The sequence below is a fragment of the Sorex fumeus genome, unplaced genomic scaffold (genome assembly GCF_029834395.1).
Source record: "Sorex fumeus unplaced genomic scaffold, SorFum_2.1 ptg000122l, whole genome shotgun sequence".
NCBI classification, from domain to species: Eukaryota; Metazoa; Chordata; class Mammalia; order Eulipotyphla; family Soricidae; genus Sorex; species Sorex fumeus.
In genome coordinates, this window is record NW_026606179.1 from 25,338,062 (window position 1) to 25,356,349 (window position 18,288).

Below are 18,288 nucleotides of genomic sequence, written 5' to 3' on the forward strand. Positions count from 1 at the left end.
AAGCCTGCTTCATGAGCAAAGGGGAGAAGGCAGCTGGAATAGAGAAGGGATCACTAAGAAAATGATGGTTTGAGGAACCGATCGGGATGGGAGATGTGTGTAGAAAGTAGATAAAGGACCAAACATGATAACCTCTCAGCGTCTGTATTGCAAACCATAATGCCCAAAAGTAGAGAGAGAGTATGGGGAATATTGTCTGCCACGGAGGTAGGGGGAGGGTGGGAAAGGAGGGTATACTGGGGATATTGGTGGTGGGGAATGTGCACTGGTGGAGGGATGGGTGTTTGATCATCATGTGATTGTAACCCAAGCATGAAAGCTTGTAACTATCTCACGGTGTCACTGTCACTGTCACTGTCACTGTCCTCCCATTGTTCATCTATTTGCTCATGCGGGCTCAGTAAATTCTCCATTGTGAGACTTCTTGTTACTGTTTTTGGCATATTTAATACGTCACAGGTAGCTTGCCAGGCTTTGCTGTGTGGGTGAGATACTCTCGGTAGCTTGCCGGGCTCTTCGAGAGGGGTGGAGGAATCGAACCTAGGTCAGCTGGGTCGGTCACGTGCAAGACAAACGCCCTACCCTCTGTGCTATTGCTCCAGCCCATCTAACGGTGATTCAATAAAATTTAAAAAAAAAAAAAAGAAACATCCGGCAGATGGTAGGAATTGCTGCTATGAGCTCACCTCTCACTCAGAGTCAAAGCTAGTGATTTCTTTTTGGCGAGGGGATGGGGAAGCTGATGATTTCTTCGGTGGTGCTCAGGAGACCTGGGATCCTCTCTTGGTGATTCTCAAACCAACTGGATCTATGGTTCAATGAGAGGGGTAAGGATGCAGGTCTTAGAGAGCCAGGAATTACCTGGTTGTTTCTAGCAGTGCTGGCAGATTCTAGGGCCACATCCAGCAATTTGGGGGGGGTGTGAAAATTTCAGGGCTCCACCTGATGATTCTTTGGGGACCATGTGCTGCAAGGCCTGCACTTTAACTTCTCTACTATATCTGACCCCAAAGAGAATACTTTTTCTGACTGAACAGCCCATTTAATGTGGGCCTCTGTGCTTATCTCATCTGTTACTACTCTGGCCTCACCTTGGGATCATTTTCCCCAAAGGACTTTTGGATATGTGGCTTCCTTGTGTACCAGACTCTCCCATGTGATCTCAGAAACACTGCCTGGACTTCATTCTGGGGTCTGCACAGTTTCTCCCTGGCCTCCAGTCTCACAGCACAAGAGCTCTATTTCACTCTGCTTTGTCAGGTGAGCTTTCCAGAAGGAAGCTGGTGCAGGTATGGGGTTTGGGATGCAGGATATGTTTAAGGAGTCTCTGCCATGCAGAGTAGAGGGGCAGAGAGAGAAGTTGACTTTGATGCAGGAGACTGGAGAGCCAGTTGCACATCTCAAAGATCCCTTCATCACCATTTCCCTCACCTGAGGTCCAAATGACTGGGTCTACAGTGGTCTGGCCTGCTTGAGTACCAGGCTGAGGCTTCCTAAGAGATGATCACGTATCTCAGAGGCAGCTGCTGGCAGTAGAGGCTGTTCCTAAGGGGCTAACAAGCTGCAAAGGGCCCAGTGAGCTGGACTGCAAGCTCTTCTTGAAGACACTCCTCCCTCTATCTTTTTGTTTTATTCACTAGAATTATGACTGTACTTGAAAGAACACTGGGCATTTCTGTATTTATGTGGTTGCCACCACTTTCCAGGAGGGCAGGCATTGTTCATCTGGCTCATTCCTCTGAGGCTGGAAAGAAGTCAGCACAAAGCAGTTGGTCAGTTAGTGCTAGTGCAGTTAGAGCCTCCTCTTCCTGCGCCTTCACAGAGAACACTCTATTATTCTCACAATCACCCTCATAGGTGGCTATGGAAAAGAGGCAATGGAAGTTTAGAGAAGCAACTAGATTGGTCAACAACCTGACCACTCACAACACCATATAGGGCCATAGCAAAAGAAAAATCATTTGAATTGCAACCATAGGAAATAGCAAACAATATTTTCTTTTTCAAAAATTAATTATTTTTAAAAAATGAATCACTGGGAGATATAGTTATAGACTTACAAACTTTTGTGATTACATTTCAGTCATACAATGATCAAGTACCCATCCCTCTACCAGTGCCCATTCTCCACCACCAATGTTCTCAGTATCCCTCCTGCCCACTCCCCCCCACCAGCCTCTGTGGCAGGCAAATTCCTTTTACTCTCTCTCCTTTCAGGTTTTATGGTTTGCAATATGGGTACTAAGTAGTCATCATGTTTGGTCCATAGTCTACTTTCAGCATGCATCTCCCATCCTGAGCAACCACTTAGTGGTTCCTTCTCTATCCCAGCTGCCTTTTCCCCCAGCACGTGAGACCAACTTCCAAGCTGTGGAGTGATTCTTCTGGCCCTTATCTCTACTATCCTTGGGTGTTAGTCTCCCATTATGTTACTTTATATTCCACAAACGAGTGCAGATCTTTTGTTGGTTTTGTAATTTATGCTCTAATTTTTTTTATTTCTTTCCTTATCCCTGGTTTGGGCTCCTTTTGTTGGTCGAGTGCAGTTCTGATGACTTTTTAAGCCCCATCATCCATGGAGTGGCTCAGAGACTTGCCAAGATGGGATGGGCAAGTAATAACATGATAGTAGCAAGGACTCATTGGAATAGCAGGATTCAGAGTCAGCCAAGGGATGGGAAATCCAGGTCAATCCTGTCCACCCATAAGAGATAGAGGCAGGACAACAGAAAAGGATGCTTGGGGGAAGGGCACCTTTAAGTTTGACCCAGGTCTGTGATAAGTCTGACCTGGAAGGCCAGAAAGGAGACCTGGGAAACTCATTCCAGAGTCTTCCTTCTTCTCTAAGAGTTCCTTCCCAGGATTCTGAATACTTTCAGCAAAGATGAGTTTCACTGAATTCACAAGAAACAGAGAAATAGATTAATGTCCCAGACTGGAATCTCCAATGCAAGCTGGCCTACTTCCATATTCCAGCGAAGCCCGTGAGCACACTCTTGTCCTAAATCCCACCCATGGCTGCCTCCGCAACAGTCCTCTCGCTTTGGCATGAGGGTCTCGATGGGGCTGATGCAGAGAAGGAATGTAATCTAAGCAATTGTAATTCTTCCCATTGAGCTTGATGGCAGGCACTGAGCACTATAACTTATCAACCCCAGACCATCACGGTGTCAGCTGTACAGGTAGAGCGGGCCACTCTGGGTGATTCTCCCACAGACCTTCACTTTAGTTCCGTTTTCTTTGACTCTTCTTTATATGCTCCTCATTACTCCTCTTTCCAAGGATTTCCCTTTGGTGATTCCAGCCAGTGTTTCTTACTGTTACTTTAAAAAATATTTTATTTTTTATTTTTAGTCACCGTGAAATGACAAAGTTATTCATGATTGCGTTTCAGGCATACGCATGCAGTGTTTCAACACTGATCCCTTTATCAGTGTCCACTTCCCTTCACCAATGACTGCCTCCAGCCCCCATTTGTTTGCCGCCCATGAGTCTGCTTCTACAAGAGTTGTCTTTAAAAAAAGAGTTTTTGCACTGTGGTTTATAGTCCTGTTACTGATAGGGTTTCATCCATGACACTTTACCACTTTTTGGCACCACCATCTCCTCCCAGCTGAACGCTCCCCTCTGCCATAGACTCTGCCCCTTTTCTCTCCTCTTCCCCAGGCCCCTCAAGTGGAATGTTTCCTATTGAATAACAGTTCTCATTTTCTTTGTTTCTTTTGTCTTTGGGTATTCATTATTCCATCATCTTTATTTCCCATATATATAAGTGAGATCATTCTCACTCAGCATGATATTCTCCAGGTTCCTCCAGGTAGAAGGAAATTCATGACTTGTTCTTGTGGCCAAGTAATATTCTATTGTGTATATATGCCATAGTTTCTTTATGCAGTCATCTATTCTGGGATACTTGGGTTGTTTCCTGATTTTGACTATTTTGGATAGTTCTGCAAGGAACATAGAGGTACAAATGTCTTTTCTCCATTTTGTCTTTGGGCCCTTGGGGTATATTCTATGAAGTGGAGTTTCTGGATCAAATGGAAGTTCAGTTCCTAGATTTTTAAGGAATGTCCTTATTGATTTACAGAAAGACTGGAGCAGTTGACATACTCACCAGCAGTGAATGAGAAGTCCTTTCTCCCAGCACTGGTTATTGTTCTTTTTGATGTGCACCAGTCTCTGTCATGTGAGATGATATCCCATTGTTGTTTTGATTTGCATCTTCCTGATGATTAGTGGTGAAGAGAATTTTTTCATGTACCTCTTGGCCATTTGTACTTCTTCTTTGAAGAAGTTTCTGTTCATCTCTTTTCATTTTAAAAATGAAAGATTAGATTTTTTTCTTACAAAGTTCTACAGTGTCTTATAGATCTTTGATATTATCAGATATGTGTTGGATAAATAATTTCTCTAATTCTGTGGGCTGTCTCTGTATCCTGGCCATTATTTTTTTGAGGTGCAGAAACTTCTTAATGTAGTTCCATCTATTTGTCTTGCTTTGACTTTCTTGGTCAGTGATGCGACATCCTTAAAGATGCCTTTTGCTTCAATGTGATGGAAAGTTCTGCCTATATACCTTATGAACTCAGGTCTGATATTAAGGTCTTTAACCCATTTTGATTTGATTTTTGTTCATGGTGTTAAAAAAAGTCAGAGTTCATTATTTTTGCATATAGTCCACCAGTTTTCTCAATACCACTTGTTGAATGGATTTCCTTCTTCCATTTCATTTTTTTTTGCTCCTTTGTTGAAGATTAATTGATCATATACCTGAGACTATATCTCAGGTTATTCAAATCTATTCTGTTGATCTGTCTGTATTCCAGTCCCCTGATGTTTTTATTTCTAATGCTTTGTAGCATAGTTTGAAGTTGGGGAAAGTGATGTCTCCCATCTTATTTTTCTCCAAGGATTTCTTTAACTATTTGAGGGTTTGTTGTTCCATATGAATTTCAGGTGTGCTGACTATTTCTTTGAAAAATGTCATGGGTATCCTTATAGGGACTGCTACTTACAACCAAGGAACAATTGAGAAACAAAACAAAACAATTGAGAAAAATGACCAGCTGGGTCTAGGTCAGGAAGAGAAAGGAAATGGTCTTTGATCCAAGCCCACTTCCATTTACATTACATTTAACTAACACATAAATTTTTGATTATTTGTTTCTTCCAGTGAAAGAATAGAACAAAAATAAAAGAATTAAAGAAGGAAGTAAAAGTAGAACTTAGTAAAAGAAAATAAATTAAAGAAAATTAAATTAAAAGTTTAATAAAAGAATGATTTGAATTTAGCATTCTTTCTGCGTTTTAGTTTTAATTTGAGATTTTTACTAGACAGAGCATTGAGGAATATATGGTCAATACTACCTTTTCTTTTTCTTCTTAGTTTTTTAAAATTAGACATCCTAGTTTACAATACTGTTGATGTAGGGTTTTATGCATAATACTAACCCTCACCACACCATGCCCCAAAGTGTCCAATTCCCTTCACCATTGTTTCAGTGTCCCCTACACTCCCCAATCCTAACCCCCAGCCCTCTCTATGGTAAGCTTTTTAGTGAAAACCAGTTCTCAGTTTCTGTTGCCTTTTGGTCATTTGTTGTTCCTCTGTTTCTTTATACCACCTGTGTGAAAGATCATTCTGTGTCTGTCCCTCTCCTTCTGACCAACTTTACTCAGTATAATATTCTCCAGATCTATCCAAGTAGTACAACATAGCATGATTTCATCTTTTTTTTCAAGCTGAGTAGTGTTCCACTGTATATATATCAAAGTTTCTCTTCCTAGTTATCTGGTCTTGGACACTTGGGTTATTTTAGGTTTGGCTATTGTGAATAGTGCTGCAATGAGCAGAGGAGTGCAAATGTCTTTTCTGAATAGATTTTGGGGGCCTTTGAGATAGATACCCAGAATTGGAACTTCTGAATCACATGCAATTTTTCCTTATTCATGAATAAGAAGGAGGAAGTAGTTTTCTGTGAAGAAGTCATGCCACTCCAAGGAAGAGTGGTGGGGTTAAAGATGTGCAGGGGCTGTGTTGACTTGATGGCACCAAATGAGACGTACCATATATACTCTTGGAAGAGGGTCACAAATCATCTGTGGGTCCCCAAATTTGGTCTAAAGATGGAATTTCTGTAGGTATACAGAGTTTCATTAATTTGGATTAGTTTACATTTATTCTGTTTTTGAAAAAATGTTAATGTTTTTTTAAGAACTTAACCATTTACTATTTATTGATAATAGAGTTCATTAGGACTTATTTATAATTTGTTCAAATATATAATGAGCTACTTACAAATTTTAGACCGATGATTATGGCTTATGTAATTATATTTCTCACTGATTTACATTTAAAAGATGGAATTGCTTATACACAATCTGGATCTCCACCACCCTTTCAAAGATCTGTTTTTTACAAGGTGGCAGACATCTGGACCTAAATTTGTTTCAAAGTGGTGACAGAAAGTAGGTGTGAGTAGCTGAGCTTCATTTATCCAGGGCCTGTGTCCTATGCTCTTCTGGTCCCTGAGTTGTTATTCTGTGTACTCAGGGACAGGACTTGTAGTGATATGGCTTCTCTGGGCTGCCACCCCAAACATGGAAGATCAGACAGGAGGAATTCAGTGGAGGTCACAAAAGTGATGTGGGGATGAGGCTCCACCGTGGAAAAGATTAGTCAGGGAGGGAGAAGAGAAAGAGGACCATTAGGCAGAGAGACCAGGGTAAGAAACAGGCATAGCTAAGGCCTGTGTGGAGTCTTGGTCAGGCAGGGCTAGAAAGCCTCCACACGGCCTCAGTGCCATCTGGCATAGATGACGATGCTCTGGCTTCTCTGGCTTCTCTGACTTCTGTTTCTAGGGAAGCTGATATTTGGGTATGCCCTGAGGTCTGCAGGCCAAATGGCCTGATTTTCTACCAGAGCTGGGATCTGCTGAGGGTATCCCAAGGGATGTCTGTTGTGTACCTGGGAAGAGCTAGGGGGAGAAGATAGTTCAAGCTGTGCTTTCAAGCACAGCTCCAAGTGCAGGGAACAGTGCTGGTGTTGGCAGACCTCTAAGCTTTCATGGGTTCCATCAATTGGGCAACAGGCAATTGCTGGGGAATTTGAGTCAGATGTGTTGTATAGGCCAAGGGCAATGTTGCCAGGGATCATACCCTCAATCAATCCTAGTGAGAATGAAGAGGCAACAGTTCAGAAACAGGACATGAGCACGTTCTTTTTCTTTCTTTCTTTCTTTCTTTCTTTCTTTCTTTCTTTCTTTCTTTCTTTTTTTTAAATTTGTAATCTTTTTCTTTATTCATAGAAAAATAGATGTATCTGGTGGTAAGATAATGTCTGAGTTTCTACTGAGTATGTAGACAATTTTACCCAGTAACTTGGATTAACCCTTTTCTGTGATTGGTCTGCATATGTACAGAATGAGGAAGGTTGGGAATGGATGGTGATTCTCATTCTTGTGGCAAGTCCAAAGATGAGGTTCCTTCATACAAAGGCTGTGGTCACAGAGCCGACTAGCCTAATGGAGCTGAGGAAGTAGGACACTTCCTTGTTCCTAAGGATGTTCCCCTTGAACCAACCCTCAGGAGAGGCCCCTCTGCTCAGGCCTGTTCTCTCACAGGACAGCTGGGACCTTAGAAGCGAATGGAACAGGGAGCAATTGTTTGCTTATCTCTTTCCTGTCCAGCAGTGCCTGAGTACCTTGTCTTTGAGCCAGACCTGCAGGAGACAGCAGGAATTGATCTGTCTCTTGAATGTTGGGATCCTTAGCCCCTCCAGTATTAAGCGTATAGGACAATCACAAAACCTCTGCTTTCAAAATGCACAAAGTCAAGACAAAAGTGTTTATCATGACATAATTGTATCATTTGATAATAACATACATATACTCACATATGCATACATGGTCAAAGATAATAATTCTTATTACATGTAATAATATCTAACAGTCACGTAGCTTTGTTACTTATTTTTGTGTTTTGTTGTTGTTGTTATTGTTGTTTAGAAGATTGTTCAGAGCTGACTCCTGTCTCTGTGCACAAGGATGTGTCCTGGCAGGACCCTGGGGACAATACGTTGTTTTGGATATTGAAGCTTGTCAGCTGTATGCAAGGCAAGCACCTTAACTGTGTAGTCTCTTTGACCCCTACTAATATCTTATCACAGTACTTTATAGCTGCATGATGCAAAGGTGTCATAAATGCAAACATGGCATACATTTCTTGATACCAAGATTTTATCTTCTAGAAGGTGGAATCTCTATATCATAGAACTAATGCAACTGGATCTACAAGGATGAGTGAGATAGGTGGACCCAGCACAGGAGCTGTCGACTTTGTAGCGTGGATTAGACATGAAAAATGGCAACATGATCCTGTGTTAGTTCTTTCCCATAGCAACGTGGCCTTGTGTCAATCCACTGTTCGTCTGCCTCAGTTTTCTTCCTGTAAAATGAGCAAGACTACACATACTCTAAGAGATCTCCTTCAGGTGTCCTGGCACCTGTGGCAGGGTGAGGACCCTTAGCTGTGAGCCAATGTTAAATAATTGGCCGCTAACAGCTGAAGGTGAAGAGTCATGTGTGGTGGGCTCAGGAGGGCAGGAATGACATCGTAGGGAATTCGGCCGGGCAGGCCTAATGCAGGATATTGGGTGATTATCCCTGGAGATGTGAGGAAGGGAAGTAGAGAGAAAATTTCTTGGTGTCTGTGTGATTATGCCTAAATCCAGGCATGGCCAGATGGGATGAGGTAGGGTTGCTGACAAGACAAAAGCTGATATTTCATGCTGTGCTTTGTGCATGCATCCCAGCTCCTAGGCATTTGTATTTGGACACGTTCCTGCATCTTCTACTGCATCTAGTCTCAGTTCCTGAGGGCATGTGTGCTGGGGGGACTGTGGGAAGGTGAAAGTGGGAGGGCAGGCTGAGCGGGCTTCCAGAAGCTGCCAGAGGACCAGCGCCTTTGAAGACAGTGAAGTTTCTCTGCTTGAGGAAGGGGGAGTGGGAACCACAAACTCCCCATCAAGTCTGGGAAAGTGGAAGAAACGCAGCCCTAGGGAGACAAGAATTCCAAAGGGTCCTCAATCACATCCCTTCCAGATGATGAAAGATGCATGGGTGAAAGGGAGAGACCTCACAAAGATAAATGCTTCCTAGAGCTGTTTCATGAGACACATTGATGAGGGGGCCGATGGATAAAGGAATGCTTTATGCAGAACCCCGATGAACAGCCCCGGTGCAACAGGCTCTTGACTCTCCCCAAAACACAGCCTGTGTGGGTGTGCTGTGGGCTTCCCCCTAATTACCAACCATCCCTTATCTATTAACCAATCCCATTTGCTGACTGGATTGCTGTGAAGGCCTCTTGTTTTAATTAGCACGTGTCAGATGAAGAGTAAACAAACATTCTAACAAACTATTATGACATAAAGTTGATTTTTCAGTTACTCAACTGCTTCGCTGTGGATATGGTGAATTTAGAATTAAATGCCTCTCTCAGAGGCTTTAATGATCTTAGTCAAGAACGTTTTGATTAAATTAAAGCTATTGAAAATGTGTTTTTTGAGAAGCGTGTGTGAACAAAAATCCGAGAGTGAGACAGGTCCCGGGTCCCTGACAACGGGGTGGTCCCAGGAGACTTGGGCAATGCCACCATGGGATAGTGTCCTGGAGCCCTGTGGTAGCCTGGCTGATGGCTCGGACCATGGAAGCTACCATGCAAAAGGCTGGGAGCTGAGGTCCTACTATATGGACCCTTGGAGTAGGGTTATTCTGTGTGGGGTTAGGTTAGATACTGTCCTTAGTAGGGTGTGAGGTTGTGTATGAAACAAGGAGCTGGACAAAGCAGGGACCTACCTGGAATCTGGCCTTATCTGGGTCTCACAGGGAGCACCTTAATAGCCAAGGAGCTGTGCTGCCTTACGGAAGAGTTTAACTACCCTCTAGAAGCTGGTCCTTGAATGAAAACCCTTTTTCATGAAGGGGGAACCTCTGGGTGTCCCTGGGGAAGGGAAGAGTGATTTCCAGAGAGAGGTACGGGTGTGAGACTTTAGAGCCCAGCCTCACTGCGATGGAAAAGGTGACTAAGGGGAACGGGGGACTTTTTCTTCATAGTACCAAACAGGGAGGCTTTGCTTCAGTGTGCATCACTTACACCTCACTCCCACTTTGATTTTCCTCATAGATCTCTCACTCACATCGTGGTCTTATTCACTCTCCTGCCAATGCCCAGGAGGGGATGGTCTGCAGACAATCTCCCTAAGCCCAGAAGGAAGGTGTGCAGTATATAGTCTCAGCACGGTGGCCAAGGTGTCGGAGTGAGTCGAAGCCATCATCAAAGCCTACCCAGCAGAGGTTTGTGCCAGCAGCAACATCTGTCCCTTCAGTTCTGGTGTGATCTTCCGCACCAGTCACTTTGTGGTCGATGTCACTGCACTCTAGGGCTTTGCAACTGGAGGCTCAGCCTGTCACATCTTGACTGAGTTTGCTGGTCTAGGGATTCTGGATAGATGAATTTATCGTGGTCTACTGAGAGTGGAGAAAGAAGACTTGAGAGCGATTTAAAGAGGCCACAGATTTTAAGAGTGATACGTCCCCCATTTGCCTCCCTCTCCCGTGAGCAGAATGAGCTGATCAAGACCTCCACCAATCCCCGCCTTTTCATGCTCATCCCCGAGAACAACGTCCCCACTCACCTCCCTGCTGCCTGGCCCACTGCTCTTAGATTCTGGCAGCTTCTCTCTTCTCAGCCTCCCCATGCCCCACTCATCACTGAGCTCACACCTACAGTAGACTCACTGTCTCTCTCTCTTTTTGTTTTTTGGTTTTTTGGGTCATACCCGGCATTGCACAGGGGTTACTCCTGGCTCATGCACTCAGGAATTACTTTACTTTTTGCTGTGGTTGGGGGAGCATATGGGATGATGGGACTCAAACCTGGGTTGGCCACGTGTAAAGCAAATGCCCTAACCACTGTGCTATCACTCCAGCCCCAGTAGACTCACTCCTTTTTCCGGAGGAAACACTGGAACTCCCCATGCACCACCATTTTCCCCTCTGTCATTCCCAGCTGTTCCACACACCAGTTCCAGGCCCTCCTTCATTCCTAGCACCTGCACAGTCTCAGCTATCTAGGGAAATGCATTATTTTATCACTGTTTTTTTTTAAAATCACAGGTGTTTTTTATTTTATCTTATTATTGTTATTTTTTAAATCACCGTGAGATACAGTTACAAAGCTGTTCATGATTGGGTTTAAGTCATACCGCGTTCAACACAGTTTTCTGTTTAAAATGGATTTATTCAGGTATAGTTGACCTACAATAAGTGTACATATTTAAAATGTACAAGCTGTGAGTTTCAGCATGCATATCCATCCCTGAAAGCATCAGCACAGTCAAGAGCAAACATCGTATCCTCCAAAGGTTGTCTCCTACCTTCATAGTCCCTTTTTGCATCCCAATCTCAGGAAGTCACAGACCTACTTCCTGCCACTATAGACTAATTGCTTTCTCTAGAGTTTCATGTAAACAGAATCATATCGAATGTGCTTTTATTTGAATGACTTATTTTATTCAATATAATTATTTTAGATGCTTTCATGTTGTATCAATTGTATTCAATTGTTCTTTACTTTTGAGTGACTTTGTTAAGTGGAATTGCTACAATTTGTTCATTAGTTTATCTTTTGGTGGACATTTGAATTTTTTCTGGGTTGATTTCTGTTTATGGAGAGGGTGCTATGAACATTCATAGCTTTGTATACACCTACTTCCTTTTCTTTTTGTTACTACCTATGAGTTTAATGGTTGGTTTAAGTTTCTAACAAACTCTCAGAATTTTTTACAAAGTAGCTGAACATTTTTCATTCACATTTGCATTCACATCCATTTACGCTCACATCCACAGTGTAAGAAAGTTTTAATTCCTTCCCTCATACTCGTTAGGGTAGAGTTGAACTTTTCATCAGACTTTTTAAATAGAACGTATTCTATAGGGTATTGATAGAATACTTTCTCTAATATCTCTTCTGTAAACATATCTCTCTTGGCTTCAATTCGCATTTCCTTCAGAGTTAATGATGTCAAGTATCTTATATGCTTGTTTTTCATCTATTTCTTCTCTGGTGAAATGTCTATCCAAAGATTTTTCCCATTTTGATTGGCTTGTTTGCTGTTGCATTTTGAGAGTTCTTTACGTATTTTGGATATGACTTTTATTAGGTATATGCTATGCAAAATATCTTACCAGTTGATGTCTTGTCTCATTATTATCCTAACAATGTGCTTTTAAAAAAGGAGAAATTAATATCCTTATCCACGTGTTCTATGGATTGTGCTCTGATGTCAGGTGTAAAATAATTTTGCTTAATCTAAGATTATAAAGATTTTCACCTATGTTTTCTTCTATGAATTTTAGACTTTTTCATTCTACATCTAGAACTATACTTCACTTTTTATTTAGTTTACTTGACAGGTTTTGTGAAGTGTAAATTCAAATTCATTTGTTTCTTCCTGTGAATATTCATTTCTTCTGGTTCCAGGGGTTGAAAACTTACTCTTCATCCAGTGCGTTGCATTTTCTTTCTTGTAAACATTGTTATGTAACTAGTAATGATTTATTTCTGAACACCCAATTCTGTTCTATGAATCTACTTTGCTAAAATGCCAAAAATGTCATGTAGTTTTGGTTAATGTGGCTATAAAACTAATCTTGAAATAAAGTAGTACTCTTTTCTAAAGGATTTCATTTCTAGGGTCATTTTGATTATTCCAGGACTATTGTTTTTGTATATAAATTTTGTCAATGCCTACAAACAGTCTTCTAAGGCTTTGGATAATTGTAATATCATTGGATCAATTTGGGAAGAGTTGACATAATAATAATGTAGAGTCCTCCAACTGCGAGAAGTGTCAGCCTTTCATGGTCTATCTAGGTTTTCTTTCATTTGTCTCACGTTTGTTTTTGTCAGAACACATGTCTTTCAAATATTTTATTTGATTAGTGACTTTCATCTTTAAACTATCATAATTTTTAATTGAATCACTATGAATTACAAAATTACAAACTTTATGATTAAGTTTTAGGCACACAATGTTCTAACAACAATCCCTTCACCAGGGTCCACTACTCTCCACCAATGTCTCTAGTTTCCCACCCCGCTGCACAGCCTGCCTCTGTGGCAGGCAGAGTTTTCATTTTTATCTTTTCTTTTTATTCCTATTAGGCACCTTGGTTTATAATACTGTTACTATTGTGTACCATGCATATCTTTTTACTTCCTTTCAGTGTCCAGTTCTTGGCCAGAGTGACTACTGTCCTCTACTGTTGTTGTAGTTGTCCCTCCTCAGATCTATTCCCTGACTCCTCTCACAACGACAAGCTTCCTATTAAGGACCAGTTTTGTTTCTACTGCCTTTGGACATTAGTTATTTCCCACTAGAGGGTTATTTCCCATTAGAGGGCTGGAGTGATAGCACAGCGGGTAGGGCGTTCGCCTTACATGCGGCCAACATGGCCGACCCGAGTTCGATTCCTCCACCCCTCTCGGAGAGCCCGGCAAGCTACCGAGAGTATTCAATATGCCAGACACAGTAACAACAAAGTCTCCAATGGAGACGTTTCTGGGCCCGCTCGAGCAAATCGACGATCAACGGGAGGGCCTTTATTTATTTATTATCCTTCTTTATATACCTCGTATTAGTGAGATCATTCTGTATCTTTCTCCCTCTGACTCATTTCACTTTGCATTATCCATCCATGTAGCAGCAAATTTGATGGCATTATCTTTTCTTATGGCTAAATAGTAGCACTGTTCTCCTGTTGTTCATCAGTTTGCTTGAGCGGGCCCAGTAACGTCTCCATTGTGAGACTTATTGTTACTTTGTTTGGCATATTGACTACGTCACAAGTAGCTTGCCAGGCTTTGCCGTGCGGGTGAGATACTCTCGGTAGCTTGCCGGGCTCTCTGAGAGGGGCGGAGAAATCAAACCTGGCTGGGCCAGGCTGGCTGTGTGCAAGGCAAACTCCCTACTGCTGTGCTATGGCTCCAGCCCTGCTGAATAGTATTCATTTGTATATATGTATCATAACTTCTTTATCTATTCTTGGGACCTTGGGTTGTTTCCAGATTTGGGGTATTGTTAATAGTGCTGCAATGAACATAAATATGTAGCTCTTTTGTACATTATGCTTTTGGACCCTTGGGGTATATTCCCAAGAATGGAATTTCTGGGTGATGTGGGAGTCCAATTCCATTTTTTTTAAAGGAATGTCTACATTGTCTTCCAAAAGTGCTGGACCAGCCAACATTTCCTCCAGCAGTGAATGAGGGTCTCCTTTTGCCAACATCCACTCCAACACTCATTGTTGTTGCTCTTTTAGATGTGTGTTGGTCCCTCTGGAATGAAGTGATTATCCCATTGTTGTGTTGTTTTGAATTTCTCATGACTAGTGATGTAGAGCATTTTTTTCATATGTCTTTTGGTCTTTTATTTCTTCTTTGAAGAAGTTCCTGTTCATCTCATCTTCCCATTTTTGATGATGTTGGAGGTTTCTTCTTCTAAAGTTCTACCAGTGCTGTATATATCTCAGATATTAATCCTTTATTGGATGAATGGTGGGAAAATAATTTACTCCAGTATGTGGACTGTCTTTGGATTATAATCATTGTTCCTTGTGAGGTTCAGATGCTTCTTAATTCAATGTAGTCTCAGTTTTATTTATCGTCACTTCTACTTGCTTGTCCAGTGGTGTTTTGTACTTAAAGATACCTTTAGCTTCAATGTCATGGAGAGTTCTGCCCTTGCTTTCTTCTGTGAACCTTATAGACTCAAAGATATAGAAGTCTTTGATCCACTTTGATTTGACTTTTGTGTATGGTGTTAGAAAGAGGTCTGAGTTCTTTTTTGGAGGGTGGATGGTGTGGGATGTGGCCAGTCAGTTTTTCCCAGCATCACTTGTTGAAAAACTTTTCTTGCTTCACTTCATATTTGTTGCTTCTCTATAGAAGATGAACTGATCATATACTTGAGGGTCTTACTCTGGACTTTCAATTCTATTCCATTCATCTGAGGATCTTTCTTTATTCCAGTACCATGTTGTTCAATTATTATCACTTTGTGGTACAATTTGAAGTTAGGGAAAGTGACGCCTCCCATCTTTTTTCCAGAGCATTTCTTTGGCTATTGAGGGAGGCTTATTGTTGCATATGAATTTCACGAGTGTTTCATCTATTGTTTTGAAAAATGTTATGGGTATCCTTTTGGGACTACGCTGAATTTGCATAATGATCTGGGAAGTACTGCCATTTTTATGATGCTAATTCTCCCCATCCATGAGCAAAGGATGGGCTTCCATTTTCTCCTGTCCTCTTTTATTTCTTTAAGTTTTGTAGTTTTCTTTGTATAGGTCATTTACCTCTTTAGTTAAGTTGATTCCTAGGTAATTAGTTTTTTGATGCACAACTGTGAATGGGAGTTTTAAAACACCTCTCTCTTTTATTTCAGTATTTGGATACAGGAGATACATGGACTTTTTGCATGTTAATTTTACAGCTTGTCACCATCATATACAAATCAATTGTTTTCATAATATATTTTGTAGTCTTTAAGGTTTCCTAAGTATAGCATCAAGTCATCTTCAAATAGTGAAAGCTTGACCTCTTCCTTTCCTATGTGGATGCTCATAATATCTTTTTCTTTCCTTAGTGCTATAGCAAAAATTTTCAGTACTTTATTAGATAAAAGTGATAAGAGTGGGCGTCCTTGTCATGTACCTGATCTTAGAGGGAAGGTTTTCAATTTTTTCCCCTCTTGAGTATAAACTTTGCTGTGGGTTTTTGGTAAGTGGCTTCGATTATGTTGAAGAAAGTTTCTTTAGTTCCCATTTTTCTGAGAGGATTTTTTTTTAAATCATGAATGGGTTTTGGATCTGATAAAGAGATTTCTCTCTATCTATTGATATTAACATACGATTTTTTATTTTTTATTGTATTGATATGGTGTATTACACTGATTGACTTATGTATGTTAAATAATCCTTGCATTCCCCTGGTGAATCCCACTTGGTCATGGTATATGACTTTTTGATGAATTGCTGGTTTCAATTTGTAGTTTTTTGTTAAGGATATTTGCATCTATATTCATTAAGGGTAGCAGTGTGTAATTCTCTTTTCTTCTTTTTTGGTGCTGTCTCTGTCTACTTTTGGTATCAGCGTAATGTTTGCTTCATAGAAATTGTTTGGAAGTGTTTCTATTTCTTCCATTTTCTGAAAAATCCTGAAAAGGATTGGTAGTAAGTCTACTTTAATGTTTGAAAGAACTCACTTATGAATCCAACTGGGTCTTGATTTTTATTTGAGGGTAGGTTTTTGGTTATCATTTTGATTTCTTGGATATGGTGTTCCATATCTTCTTGGTTCAGCCCTGGGAGGTTATAGGGGTCCAAGAATCTATTTCTTTTTGCTTCTCTTGTTTCATGGCATAATGATTTTCAAAGTAATCCCTATGATTCTTTGAATTTTTGTATTATCTATTATGATATGCCCTCTTTCATTTATGATTCAGATAATTAGATTTTTCTTTCTCTTTGTGAGTCTTGCTGGTAGTTCTGGTAGTTCATAGATCTTGTTTATTTTACAAAGAAGCAGGTCTTGGTTTCATTAATCTTTTGGATTGTTTTAATTAATTTCAATTAATTAATTTCTGCTGTAAGTTTTTAAATTTTCCTTCTTCCTGCCTGCTTTGGACTTCTTCTGTTTGTCATTTTTTAGTTTCTTAAGCTGTGCAGTTAGGTTATTTTCATCAGCAAGTATTCCTATTCCTTGCTGATAAATGCTTGCATAGCTATGAACTTTCCTCTTAACATCGCTTTTGCTGTGTCCTACATGTTCTGGTAGCTAGTGTCCTCATTCTAATTGTTTAGTAGTAAGCTGTTTAATTTCCAGTTGTTCGAGTTATTCCTCAGTTGCTGTTTGTGGTTGACTTCTATTTTCAGTGCACCACAATCTGAGAAAATAGTTGACATTATTTCCATTCTTCTGACTTCATGGAGGTATTTTTTTGTGGTCCAGCATATTGTCTATCTTGGAGTGTGCTCTGTGTGCATCAAAGAAGAAAGTGTATTTGGCTTTTGTGAATGAAAAGCCATATATATATATCAAACCCCTCTCTTTCATTTATTCCTTAAACTCCAGTATTTCCCTGCTGCATTTTACTCTAGTTGAGCTGTTGAGAGGTGACAGAGTAGTGTTGAAGTCTCAAAGTATTATTAAATTGATATTATTGTCTTCCTTCAGTGTATTAGAAGTTGTTTTAAGTCCCTTCTAAGGGACCAGTAAAACATAAATATATGCTTAGGAGCATAAGTTCTTCCTGATGTACATATCCCTTGATCATTATAAAATGACCCTCTCTGTCTCAAAACTTTTTAAAGCCTGAAGCCAATGTCTGAACAAATATGGCCACTCCAATCTTTTTGTGGGTGTTTGTTTGAAATATTGTCTTACAACCCCTGACTTTAAATTTGTGTTTGCCCTTACTGTTCAAATTTGTTTCTTGTAGGCAGCAGAATCTTGCTGAATTCAGCAGAATCAGCAGAATTCATTTTCCTAATCTCTCCTGCAACTCTGTATCTCTTAATTGGTGTGTTTAAACCATTGACACTGAGAGAGATTATTTTCATGGAATTTTTGCCATCTTTTTATTGAAGTTTGGTGTGTTTATGGGGTTTGTTTTGTGTTAAAGTAGCCCCTTCAGCTTATTCTTGTAAACTTTGTTTTAACTCTATGAAGTTCTTGAGCTATTGTTTATACATGTTCTATATTGCTTCTTCTAATCTGAATTGAAGTCTGGGTGGGCATTTCTGGTGAGACATTCATTTCGTTGAGTTTTTTTCCCCCATATATAACCATTGTCTTCAGGATCATAGGATGTTCTTTGATAAATATGTTGTAAATCTTAGGATGGTTCCATTGTCTGTTATTTTCTTTATTAATATCTCTTCTTCTCAGTATTCTATCTATATATATGGCTTTCATCTTTCTGATTAAGATAGTTCCTGGAGTGTTTTTATTTGGGTATCTTTTAGTTGGTGCCCTTCAGGCCTCTTGAATCTGGGTGCATGCACTTTTCAGCTCTAGAAACTTCTCATGAGATTATTTTTGACTGTTGCTTCTTCACTGGAATTGCCTTCCTTGACCTTTGGAACCTCAATGATTCTTGTGTTGTTTCTCTTGAATTTGTCTCAGCGTTCTCTTGTCAGCTATTTATTTATTTTGAGGTCT